Below are 13,767 nucleotides of genomic sequence, written 5' to 3' on the forward strand. Positions count from 1 at the left end.
GTATTAATGTAGATACATGTTCTATGGAATTTTTAATCTATGATTCATTTAAATATTACAGCAGCCCTGGGAGGCAGGCGCTACTATTATTCCTATGTTCAGATGAAAAAAAGTGAGGGTAAGTAACTTGTCCAATGTCAAACTGATGACTTGGGTGTCAGGAGTCACCCTCAGGCTATTTTGTGCTTAATCTGTTCCTAAATTTGGAACACACTATGTGCAATGCAAACAAAATATTTCCAGAATCTTTTGAGCAGTGATAAAGACAGCGGGAGGTGCCTTTGACTCAGGGACCCAACACAAAGAGTCACAGGCACACAACCTCTGTTTCCTGCCCTCAGTCATGACGATAGGCCCAGTCTGGACACATAGGGGCACCAGAGCTTGTCTGTGTGATAGAAAAAGAGATGAACCAAAGCATAATCTTTTCTGATCTGTTTATTAGCCTGAAAACCCTCTGGATCATGTTGGTACTTACAAGGGTACTGCAGCAAAGACCCAGTGTACGAGGCTTAGGGCCTGTTTGGATGCTGACGTCAAGCTGAGGTAGCTTATGGCAGTTGTCACAGAGAGAGGCCATGGAGGGTGGCCAGCAGCTAATGAGCAGCATCACACAGGATACAGATCCTTGGTGGGGTGCACAGAACCTGTCTGACCTATGGGCTTGCAGGGCTCATAACTTGATGATCTCAGAACACACGTGCTGTGAGGGCAGAGGGACCACCTACTGTTAACCAAGCTCCCCATGAAGGAGAGACTCAGTATCAAGGTGCTCGTTACAAAAGGGAGATACTGCTTTGTAGTGACAAGGATCTGGTGCCTCTTACCGAAGTGTGTGAGAGCCACGTTAATCATCAGTGGTTGTTGGTGGTCACCAAGAGACATATTTTCCAAGAGTGTAGTAAGGCATCATTGCCACCCCACAACCCAGAAACAATGTTCCAGGAGCCTGACAGTTCCCACACGCAGGCCCAGGGGTGGGTAAACCGGCCCTTTGTGCCCCAAACTGATGCAGAAAGGGCTCCTCCATGCAGACGGACTGGTGACTACCATTGTTTAGATGATCCTCAATGCTCTTTGGTGAAAAGCAAGAGAGAACTGCAGCTAATTAAGCCAACCATGCTCCTTTCTTCATGGAGGCCTGGTGTGCAATGGCTGCAAACAGCAGCCTCCTTGGTAGTGTATACAGCCGGTTGTTTTATAGGTTCCTCTAAGGGACTTCGGAGACATTCCTTTCCAATACATGTTCATGTGTTAGAACTTGTGCTGTCCACAATCTAGGGTCCAGACAGGTATGTGTGGTACCTTTGGAAAGTCCCACGGCACTGTGGCCAGGGTTCACACTGGTCAAGTCATCATGTCCCTCTGCACCAAACTACAGAATAAGGAACATGTGACTGAGGCCCTTTGCAGGGCCAAGTTCAAGTTCTCTGGCCTCCACTTCACATCTCCAGGAAGTGGGGTTTTACTGAGTTTACATCTAAATTTGATAAATTTGAAGACATGATGGCTGAGAATCAGGTCATCCCAGATATCTGTGGGGTCAAATACATTCCAAGTCATAGCCCTGGACAAGTGGTGAGCCTTGCACTCACGAGGACTTCTACTGTGTTGCCTGTCATTTGTGCCTACCAATAATAAATCCTAGTTCCTGTCCAAGAAAAGGAAGAGAGAAATTGACCCTGCTCAAATAATTGGCATGTTGGATATTTAGGCTGCTGTACATGGACAGGTCTGGAGGGCCCCAAAACAGGGAGCTCAGGAGTGGTCTCACAGCCTGGCCAGTCTGGTCTGGAAACCACCACAATTTCTGTTTCTCACTCGGGTTTCAAATGCCAATGAGTATCTAATTTTCAAGCTAATGTCTGACCTTGGCCTAGAGGAGGCCCATACATGAGTCTTCCTAGACTGGCATCCATGAAAAGAGCTAATTCTTCAGTGGAAGTCAGGGTGCTTCTCAGAACTGAAATCAGTGCTGAACTGCTCCAAAGCAACAGAAGCCCACAGCACGTTAACAAAGCTCATGAACCAAAGACCATCAAGAGCAAACTTATAATAAAGAGAAGCTGGGCTCACTGGGCCAGGGGGATGCCCCCAGAGGAACCAGGGGCACTGTGCTAAGAAGGAGTCTGCATGGGCTTATTCGACACCTGGGTGTTGTCTTGGTGATTTCAAGGATTTTAGGAAGAGAGGATCTCTTCTGGATTGGATGTGACTTGGAAGTGGTTGCAATTAATAATTAGATGTCTTAATACTTTTTATCTAGGAGGCAAGATGAAAGTGAGAGTAGAGATTCATTGGTGAAGGAGCCGTCATCACTGATGTTAGGCAGAGAGGAATGTTTAGTGATTTTTGTGATTGTTGAGTGTCCTCATCACTGTCTTATTTCAGACATGATCAGAGTGGCCTTGCCTCCTTCCATTCTGGAAGTATCTTCAGTGTCCCTTGTGAACCTTTTGCTCTGGCTGCCAGCTGTGAACTATCAGAGGAGACTCCAGGGAAGGCTGGGACAAATGGAGTTTCTCATTTTCTTAGTCTTTGACAGTCATCAAAATAGATCAGGGCCCCTTGCCCTGATGTTCCTCCTGGGGACTTAGAGAGTCACCAGAGTTTAAGGTGATTTCTGCAGCTAGCTGACCACATCCTTTGGGGCTGCTACCACCAGAAGTAGATAAAGGGGTGCTGGAGCAATGCCCTGCAGGTGTTGACCACATGACACTCTGGGACTGCAGGGCACTTGGTACAATTTTATTAATAAGTCTGAGGATGCCTTTAGATTTTACTAACTTGGTCCTTATGCCCCGTGAACCCAGTCTCTGACTGAAGGAATTTTTCCCCCCAAGTAAGAGTGTTGATATACAGAGATTTAGTGGTTTCCAAAACTGAATCATTAAACAACATAGCTGGCCCACAATTTAATGGTCAACAAGTATCCTTCATGCATCGATGCAACTTCTTCCTCTCATTGCTGATGGCCCAAATTCTCCTGAAAACCTTAATCTTGGGATGACGAACTGGGACATATGCATGGTCAGAGTCCTTGTAGGTGAGGGGCCTCACTGCCAGTGGAAGGGGCAAAGGAAAGAAAGGAGACACTGGGCCACTTTCCTTTGAATTATTTTGCTTCTCATGTTGTGACTGCTTGAGCTCTCTGTGTAGGCTCCAAATTATCACTGTCTCTTCTGACTGTTTCATGAAAACACCCCTGGGCCAGCTCCATAATGACCAGAGGAAACGCGGGTTCCTGCAGCAGGCTTCACCCCCTAACGCCCTGGGCGCTGTGCAGTGTGCTGTTGGCTGCTGTTTCCTGCTCCTCCCTTTTTCCTTCTGTCTCTGTTCATCCTCCTAGGCTCTTGGTGAATTTGTCTTGGTGGAAAGAGATGTCAAGATTAAGAAGAAAGGAAAGATTTACAGCCTCAATTATGGCTAGGCTTAGTATTTTGATGCTGTCACCACTGAATATGTGCAGAAAAAGAAATTCACTGAGGTGAGTGAAGCTAGTCCAGGCTACCAGCACAGAGCCTGCTATCAATGTGGGGTCCTGTTATGTGGCGGCTTAGGGAACCTGGCTGGAAGAAGTTGATGCCATTGTTTATAGCCCTGGTCACTGTAAGTGTGGCAGACTCTGTCTTACTTCATAAGCAATCAATATCTTTTATAGCCAAAATTTACCTACCAAAGGTAATGCTTGCCTTTACAAATGAGTTTTTTTTTGCAGGAGAAATTATTTCTAAAGAAGGTAGAATCTATACTTCCAAAATTCACCAATTCAGTCCAGAACCTCTCGTAAGCTCCAAACTATAGAGTTACTCACTCAGTTGTACTTGTTTTTCTGAATAACAGCACTACCTCATAGGCTATGTTTTAGAAAAGATGAAAGTGAGTTTGAGTTTTGTGCAATTTATATTTTAATTGTTCATTAGGAGTATGGGTGTGAGAGAGAGAAAGAGAGATCAAGTGAGAAACCAAGTGTTGAGTTTGTGCTGAGTGCTTCTTCATGTCAGGACACAGCAATGATCATTATTGACCTCATTCTCCTAGGTCTAGGAATAGACAGGAAAGACACGAATGGTATGATCCCTGCCCATAGGTCAGTAATTTTATTTCTATGCCAAGACTAATACGCAAGAAATTACTAAGGAAGAATATAAGAGAATATATAAGTGATACAAAAATTTACAGTAGAGATGCAATAATTAGGATGTCATGTCCCTTTGACTCACTTGGTAGAAGAGATAAAAAGAAACACTTGCAGAACACTGCACAATAGGAGCTTTTGAGTGCTAATGAAAATGGCATGTTTCCTTTGAAAGAATCAAGCTTTGGCTCAGCACCTGTAGCACAGTGGTTACACCGCCAGCCACATACACCCAGGCTGGCGGGTTTGAACCCCACGCAGGGGGTAGGGGAACAACAATGACAACTGCATCAAAAAAATAGCCAGATGTTGTGAAAGCTGCCTGTAGCCCCAACTACTCAGGAGGCTAAGGCAAGGGACTTGCTTGAGCCCAAGAGTTAGAGGTTGCTGTGAGCTGTGATGCCACGGACTCTACCAAGAGCAACATAGTGAGACCCTGTCTCAAAAAAAAAAAAAAAAAAAGAGAAAGAAAGAAAGAAAGAAAGAAAGAAAGAAAGAAAGAAAGAAAGAAAGAAAGAAAGAAAGAAAGAAAGAAAAAAAAAAGAAAGAAAGAAAAAGAAAGAAAGAAACAATCAAGCTTTCAGCCAATTATGTGGAAGGTTTAAAAAATATGAAGATTGCTGCTCTTCTTTCTCTGGTTAAGTATTTCTTTCTTTTCTTTCTTTCTGTTTTTTGAGACAGAATCTCACTATATTTCTAACTTTACCACTCATCTGTCTGGCAGATGTGCTAAAGGAGATCACTCCTTAGAGAGTTGATTGGATTTTCTGGTGGTTTGTGAATCCAGGGGTGACTCATTAACACCACTAGAGGCCTGGCTTTAAAAATATATCCAAAGCCTGGTCATTTCTTACTGGCTATGCTGTTAGTGCCCCCGAGGGCTAAGTCTGCAAGGGATCTCAGTTCCCACCTTTAGGCTGCTCAGTCACAAGATTACAAGCTCCCGCCTGATCCTTGCTCTGCGACCCTGAGGGCAGAACTTGACAGGGTACTTTTCTCACAATGGCTCTGTGTGGTCCATGGATGAACACTATTAGCTCAGTCTGGGGCCCCAGACAATACTCAAGTCCTCCACACTCTTGTCCAAATTCTCCCAAGGTAGTTCAATTGAGTGCCAATTCCAAAAAAACCAAAGCAGCTCACAGGTAAGGCCTTTCCAGTTTGCAATCTCACTGCCGCTTTACTTACAGCTGAGAGTAGGATTAGACCGAATGAACACATGCAACCACTTGCCAGTTTTACACTGCTTTTGACCTCCTCCTGGGGTCCAGAAGTCTCTCGCTGACTCCCTGTGTCCTCAAAGGGATGTTTATGGTTATATCCCACAAGTCAGAGATGCCTGGAATCTTGTCTCCCCAGACTCACCATGCCTGGTTGCAAGGAAGCTGTTAGTTGGCCACAATCTTGCCCCTCCTCTCCATTTTAAAATTTTATTACCAGATAGAAATGTTTGATGAAACTTTTCTCCTTTTTCCTCGGGGTACAGACGTTCACCTTTCTGAGCCTATTCCACAGTTCACTGTGACCAGGAGACTGAGCTCCAGCCAATGGAATGTGGGTAGAAAGTGGGAATTCCATTTAGGCCTGACCCATAAAAACCTCTCACCACCATCCTCACTAATCTTTCCCCTTGTGCCTGGTGCAGATGACCATGTACCTAGGAAAGCCAGTTTTAAAGGTGGGGCTACAATAGAAGAAACTGTGATCCCCAAATCACTGCCAATCAGGAACAAAACACCCATTTAGGTTTCGGAGAGAGAGAAATGATCTCTTATGGTGTGAAACCACTGAGGCTATAGAAACCAGGTTACCTGAAAAAATGTGAGACAAGGTTTTTCCAACATTATTTACTGAAAGTTCATCCAGTCACCACTAATTTCAAATATTTATTTATTTATGCTTTGATTCAGTGATTTATTTTAGACAGAGTGTCACTCTCTTTCCCAGGCTAGAGTGCCATGTTATCAGCCTACCTCACAGCAATCTCAAACTCCTGACTCAAGTGATCCTACTGCCTCAGCATCCAGAATACCTTCTCTGATAATTTTTCTATTTTCCGAAGAGACAGGGTCTTGTTCTTGCTCAGGCTGGACTTGAACTCCTGAATTCAAGTGATCTTGCTGCCTCGACACCCAGAGTGCTAGGATTACAGGCTTGAGCCACTGCTTCCATCCCATGAAATACGGTTACCTTTAGCAGACGCTAGAGCAGCACATAGAAGTATGGTTATGGCACTGTCCTGTGAACTATAAATTTTACTTGAGCCTTAGTTTTCTCATAAATGAACTGAAATCCATGAGAATATCATACATACTCAGCTTTCAATACATGATAATTTTAGTCAACATTGTTTTAATTATCATATGCTAAGCTCCCTTACACATGGGTCTATTCTTGTCCGTGATATATTTCTCTGTTCCATGTTTCCTTATTGTGTTCTAGGTCTAGCTTTTGGATTCAGTTTTCATGTGGTTAGCCTTAGTTCCACCCCAATACTTGGGCAACTGGGCCTCTACTGTGCATCTCAGATGTGATAAGGTCCTGCTTTGGCTTTTCTCTAGCCCCTTCCAAGGCAGTGAAGAGTCTATGGGACCTACCCAGACTTCATCTCCTCTCCTTCAAGACTATGGACTGTGGTCATGACAATCAAGAATTCCCTGTCCACCTGGCCCCTAAGCCACTCGCAGAGCATGTGCAGGTCTATTCTCTGGCTTCTACCTCCTCAGGCAGTTCACAGTTCTCGGGAGAGCTGAGGGCCAGGCAGAAAAAGCCTGCTTGAGGTGGTTTGGATGGATCTCAGACTTGTAGACTTTGGTTTCTGTATGGGTGGTGCGAGTTCCCTTGCTGAAGATAAAGATGGAGCCAATGTTAGGAAGAAAAAGGGCAGGGAGCAGAGAACATAATTTACAAATCTGCCTTTGCACTCCTAGGTAGCTTCTGCAAAGAGTAAGGAAGCCCTTGGCTGGATTATATACTTGGAAATATGTTTTTTTTTTTTTTTGTTTGTTTTTTGTGAACATCTGTGGTAGGAAAGCTTCAGAGTCCTCACAACAAACAGATTTTTTGTGATTTAATTTGACTGCTGATATAGCTGGGAATAAATCAGACACTGGTTAAAGAAAAAGAATCAAGTTTGAAATAATTGCTCTACTATATTCCAGAATTTGGCTTTCCTGGTGAGAGGCACAAGGCAATCGAATTCTTATCTCTCCCACTTACACATTCCCAGAAGCCTTTAGGATGTCCTCTTTACCTCTGGTATATTGAAATTATGACATTATAAGTGGACACCCAGCACTGCATCCTTCTCCATTGTTCCTGTTTGACACTGATACACATGTTTTGATTCCGGCTCCTGTCTTGTTTCAGTACAATAACAATTCAGATGTTCTGTGGATAGTGGTGTCTTTGTCCTTTAAAATGACAATGATAAGAATTAAAACTTCCTCAATGAATTCTCCTCATAATTGAACTTTTCTTTTATCCAGTTTCCCATTAGTGCTCTGAGGAATGCATCATGTCCCTGGACAATGTCTACTACAAGGTCTTTCTGTGGGTTTGTAACTAATTAGAATATGTGGCAGTTAGCTATAGCTGCATAAGAAATAACCACAGAATACAGGGATATTGAACAATGAAGATTTCTTGAGCATCAGCAGGATGGCTAGGAGATTGTTCTCATCTAGCCTTGGCTAGGGCAGCTCAGTGTCTCAAATCTCTCATCCTACACAGACTAGATGGCTGGACCCCATATGCCTTCCCAGGAATGACAGAAAGTCCAGGTCAGCAGGCCAAATCATACCTTCACTTGCATTTGGCTGATTTCCTATTGACCAAAATGCAAAATCGCTTACATTTTGGCTGATTTCCTATTGAGCAAAGCCAGACACATGTCGAGCTCTGGGTTGGAAAATTACACCCACCTGCTGAGTAGTAGGACAGTGCAAAGTTGCATAGCTGAGATGGTGGATACCGACAATGGAGAAGAATCAGGCCATTAATTTCATCATAGGTCGAGTAGTGTGTATGCTCTCTTGTAGTACCCATGCTGTCAACACCAACGACATTTGTGCAAAAGATGGACAACACTGCACATGTACAGGCCGAGGGCGAGTGTCAGGGCCGTCCGGGATGTTTCTCCTCCACTTCTGTTCAACCTCCTGCCCTACTGCTGTACCTTGTGTTGCCAGTAGGTGCTCAGGTCAGGCTGGTCACGGAGGCTCCTGATGCTGGAACTTAGAACCTGGAGTGCTGAGCGTGCTGCTCAGAACACAGAATGTCAGCAAACACTGATCCCTTTACCTTGGCAAAGTCTGTAGTCAACACAAACCTCCCAGAGTAGCGGACCCTATTCGAAGAACCAGACTGTGCTGAACTGCCCTCATGGGCAATTACCTGGACAAATCTGGCCCGCAGCAGCCTGCGCCAGCTCAGGAGGGCAGGGACCCACAGGAGAGGCCGGACCGCCCACCCGCCCGGACCTCACCTCCCGACCGGTTGACCTATCCTCTCTGGCATGTTACCCCTTGCTCCCCACTCCTCTGCTCCCAGCCTCCAGGAGGCCTTGCCACGGGGACTGTGGGATGTCCTCAAAACGGTAGGTGACGGTACCTCCAAGATGGGATCCGCTTCCACAGCCTAGGTATTCCCATGGGGGGGTACTTCCCAGGGTGTCCTGGTATGCCTGCCCCAACAAGAAGACCCTGCTACCTGTTTGTGGTTTCAGGTGGGTGGGCCACCTGGGGACTGTGAGGATCCTCCCTCCTGACAGGAAATGGACTCGCTCTGTAGGACCGAGCAGGTGATCAGCTCAGCACCGTCCTCACCATCACGTCAAGTCCCAGACCCAAGTGCCAAGGAGACTGTCCCGAGTGCCCTCAAAGACAGGATGAAAAAGACACTGAGGGGAGAAGACCAAATATTTGGTGATGGCCAGGAAAATAGAAGAAGTTGCCATGACAGAAGTGGGACTGGACATTCAGCCCTTGAGCCCCTGGTGGCCAAAGGAGTCCCCGCTCCTTTGGTGCCTAAGCCTGACTGTCTGAAGAAAGGTCCCAATTCACAGAGCTCAGAGGACCCCTTGAATAAGAGATCATGCACATCTTCTGCGAGCTCCTTGGCCAGCACGTACACATGTGGCATCCCCGTCCCTAGACGCAATGCCATTACCAGCTCCTACAGCTCTACCCGAGGCTTCTCAGGGCTCCAGAAGAGAAGCGGCCCCAGTTCCTCTCCCTCCTTATCCCCCTCCCAGACACAACAGAGGCCAGAAAAGAAAATAATAGGAGAGGAGCTGTGTCATCATTGCAATTCCTCAACTCCACCTGTCATAGACAAGGAGTCCCAGGGAGAGAAGGCTGCAGAAACGACCACGCGAAAGGAACAAAACTCCTGGAGTTCCCCATCTACACCTCCCAGCTCTGGGCCTCGAAAAGGGAAGTTTCAGCTGCTGCATTGTAGGCGGGGGAAACCTCTGACATTGCCTCCACCTCCAGAGCTTGGCTATTCAGTCACTGCTGAAGACCTGGACTTAGAAAAGAAAGCTTCATTCGATTTGTTTAACAAGCTTTTGGCAGACACAAATGAAGCTGCCTCCACCTGCCTCCCTGAAACCCCAGCTACTATGCAGCCTGCATTTACTTTGACCCCATCTCCTTCAGAGACTGCATCCTCCATGGCCTCCCTCCCAGCCCCAAGCACTAACCCACTGCTGGATAGCTGGATGGAAAGGCAGAATCCCCCAGGCCTCCCACCCTTCCCGGAATCGGCTAGACTGGGAACCACTGAGGACCATCTGTTTGCAACAACACTCAGCCTTCTGGCTGGGATGGACATTTCACAGTCGGGGCCCCTTCCAGACACCACTACAGACTTAATTTCCACAGTCGAGATGATGGAGGTGGACCCACCAGACACTGATACCAGGTCACCTGTAGCTCTTCCAGCGGAGACGTTTACCAAATCCCAACCCTATCTGGCCCATCCGCCAGTGCCATGCAAGGATTTCAGTCTGGAATGCTGAGCACCCCACCTTCTAACCCTCCATCTTCTGTGGCTCCTGCTGTGCCTTCCTCATCTCCCCTGAGCAGTGTGAGCCGCACTCTGGCATATGGAAACTCTGCAGCCCTGGCCTGAGCTAAAAAGCGAAAAACAACCCCACTCCAGCCAGGCTTTGGCACTGCTGTTCATTCAGCTTCTGGAGGTTTGCTAACCATATCCTCTGCGTTGGGGACACCTGCTAGCACTCAGCCAGCCTTTGCTACCACCACGGCTGTTTTCTCCCTTGCTAGAGCCTCCATCCCCAGCTTTAGAGCCACAACCCAAACCAGCAGCAGAGGCCCCATTAGTTCAATGTCTGGTCCCTTCCCACTGGGGACATCAGCTGCCCCACCTGCCAGTCAAGACATTGAGAAGAGTAAGGATACCCCAGACCACACAGCCACCACCTCTGGCTTGACAGCTTCAACCCAAACCACCAGCAGTGGGACCAGTGGCTCAGTGCTTGGCTCCTACACATTGGCGGCCTCAGCAGTTCCAGCTCGCAGCAGGGCCTTGGGAATCAGTGTGGCTACCCCAGGCTTTAGATCCACATCAGGAGAGTTTAGCATCGGAGCAGCACAGAATGGGACCAGGAGCACTACCACCAGCTATGGGGGGAGCTTACGTCAGAAAAGGCCACGTACACCCATCCCAACAAGTGAGGTCTTCAAGGTGCCCAGCCCGCCTGTCAAGAAACCTGCAGGCGGAGCCACCTCAAGCCTGGGCACACCCATCCTGACAAGTGAGGTCTTCAAGGTGCCCAGCCCGTCTGTCAAGAAACCTGCAGGCGGAGCCACCTCAAGCCTGGGCACACCCATCCTGACAAGTGAGGTCTTCAAGGTGCCCAGCCCGCCTATCAAGAAACCTGCAGGCGGAGCCACCTCAAGCCTGGGCACACCCATCCTGACAAGTGAGGTCTTCAAGGTGCCCAGCCCGCCTATCAAGAAACCTGCACCTGGAGCCAATTCAAGGCCGGGCACACCCATCCCGACAAGCGAGGTCTTCAAAGTGCCCAGCCCGCCTGTCAAGAAACGTACAGGTGGAGCCATCTCAAGGCCGGGCACACCCATCCCAACAAGCAAGGTCTTCAAGGTGCCCAGCCCACCTGTCAAAAAACCTGCACCTGTAGCCACCTCAAGGCTGGGCACACCCATCCTGACAAGCAAAGTCTTTCAGGTGCCCAGCCCGCCTGCCAAGAAACCTGCACCTGGATCCACCTCAAGGCCGGGCACACCCATCCTGACAAGTGAGGTCTTCAAGGTGCCCAGCCCGCCTGTCAAGAAACCTCCATGTGGAGCCACCTCCAGTGCCACCTTTCATCAGAACACCGCCAGCACTGGAGTGGGCTCATCGGGCAGCAGCATCTCTGTTGGAGCATCCTCAACACCCACCAAAGGCTTTGTTGGAGGTGGGCTTGTCATGTCTCCAGCCCCTGCATTTCCCATTAATGCAGGGTCCAAGGATACAGGTGCTCGGCGGCAACTGCATATCAGAAGGAGGCTCACCTCTAACAAGTTGCCTTTGTCCCTTGACTCTGGTCCCCCAGCATCTTTCCCAAATCTGGACCATGGCACCTATTAGGAAGAGGCTTTTACCCTTCAAGTTAGTACCTGCCTTATGGGAAGGGAAGGCTGGTTACAGCAGGGCAGAGCCAGGGACCTTGACTTAGACAATCTCACTGGTGAGGCTGCAGAACATTCTGTACATTCAGTTCACTCATTTCCCTAACTCTTGCTTAGTGTGTAACCTTACTCGGGTGGCCTCCATGCCTACCTTTGCCCTGACAGTCATCTTTGCTGGCAGCTATAAGGTGCAGTCCACTTGGATGTCTGTGCATTTGATAGGATTGGGAAAGACTTCTTTCTAAAACATTTCCTTACTTGGCTTGGTTATCAGAAGTGGCTCTCTTCCCTGAGTTCCCTTAGGGCAGTGGTTCTCAACATTCCTCATGCCGTGGCCCTTTAATACAGTTCTTGTGGGTCACGACGCACAGGTTGAGAACCACTGCCTTAGGGGACTCTTTCTCCATTTCCTGCTGCTTTGTCCCTTGTAGGATTTCATCACAGTGTATGCTGCCTTTGCCATTTTCCTCCTGTCTATTCTGAGTCAATGCCTCATCTCCCAACCTCTCTGCCAGCTGGCCCCTAAAAGCTTGCTGGCAAAGGACTGTTAGCATGGCAGAGCCAGGGGTCAGCCACTTCCCTCCGAGAGGGCAAAGCTCTTAGAGCGGGCAGGACACCCACGCCTGCGGTCAGCTGCCTCCTACCCAACCTCCTTGGTGGCCTCATGGGGCCATTGTCTGCCTCTGCAAGATAATACGTACGAGGCCTTGTCCTGTTACTTGTCTGATGCTCCTGCCTATGTTTGAGGAGAAATTGAATTGTATGAGTGGCGCCATGTTGGGACTTAACTGCTTCAAGTTTTCTGGGACCCAGCTAACTGAAGGGGTGGACATTACAACCACTGTCTGGCTGCAAGTGCTGCCCCTGAATTTCAAAAGGTTTTTTTCCTTTAAGGGCTGGCAGACCTGGAGGGTAGGGGTGGGGAGGAGTTGAGTAAATACCTCCTGGTAGACAGCTGGGTGCCCATAAACTTGAAGCAGTTAAGCCTGGCACTCCCAACATGCCACCACTGATACAATTCAATTCTTCCTCAAACATTCATAGGCATGAGCCTCACACAAATATCACAGGGCAAGGCCACCCACATATAATCTCAGAGAGGCAGACAATGGCCCCATGAGGCCCCCAGGGAGGTGGGGTAGGAGGCAGCAGACAGCAGGCCTGGGTGTCCTGCCTGCTCTAAGAGCTTTGCCTTCATGGTGGGAAATAGCTCACCTCTGGCTCTGCCATGCTAACAGACTTTTGCCACCAAGCTCTTAGGGGCCAAACTGCCAGAGAGGACTGGAGATGAGACATTGACTGAGAAATGGCAGAAAGGAAATGGCAAAGGGAGCACGCACCCTGGTCTCCAAGATAAAGCTAAACTTCAAGATCATTTTCAAACAATGAAATTCTACAAGGGATGAGGGAGTATTACCCTCCACTTATGAGACCTCACTGGGGGCTACCTCACCCATACTCTAAGTTACAAAACCTACCTTAATGAACCATACTTTCAGGTTGCAACTTAGTTATTTTCCCTCCGAGAGCCCTGTCCAGTCATTTCCCCTTTCCTGCTTTATACTACAACCACATGCCCAGGCCCAAGAGCCCCACTGTCATGCCCATCCTCTTTGGGAGAAGACTGAATATGAGTGTCATGCCAACTTTTCTGAAGAGTGTTCTACGGTTGGGATTTTGCCCATCACCTGTTAAGAAGACCAAAATTTAGGGTCAAATACTAATGTATAGTTTGTTAACACTATTTTCATTGTTTTAAGGTGTTTACTATATTTCTTTAAAAGCTGAGGATGCTGAATGATCTTAAGTGAAATGTTAATATCTTTAGTTTTGATGTATTAGAATTTAGGGTTATAAAATCATAAAACAATAAGAAATATGTGTTTCTGTCACCACTTCCAAAATAAGAATGTTTCCAGAGAATGCTTTATAGTCATCATGTTTGTGACAGAAGCCCTACTTCCAATT

The 13,767-nt window shown here is 47.6% G+C and overlaps 1 non-coding gene across 1 annotated transcript; it reads left to right on the plus strand.

The window, feature by feature from the left end:
* The first annotated feature begins 1,098 nt into the window (after nucleotides 1-1,098).
* LOC128579635 (small nucleolar RNA SNORA70) lies at nucleotides 1,099-1,232 on the plus strand. The gene has a single exon (XR_008378237.1). It is a non-coding gene; the product is annotated as a small nucleolar RNA SNORA70 (small nucleolar RNA).
* Nucleotides 1,233-13,767: the final 12,535 nt, after the last annotated feature.

Source organism: Nycticebus coucang, unplaced genomic scaffold, assembly GCF_027406575.1.
Source record: "Nycticebus coucang isolate mNycCou1 unplaced genomic scaffold, mNycCou1.pri scaffold_78, whole genome shotgun sequence".
Lineage (NCBI taxonomy): Eukaryota > Metazoa > Chordata > Mammalia > Primates > Lorisidae > Nycticebus > Nycticebus coucang.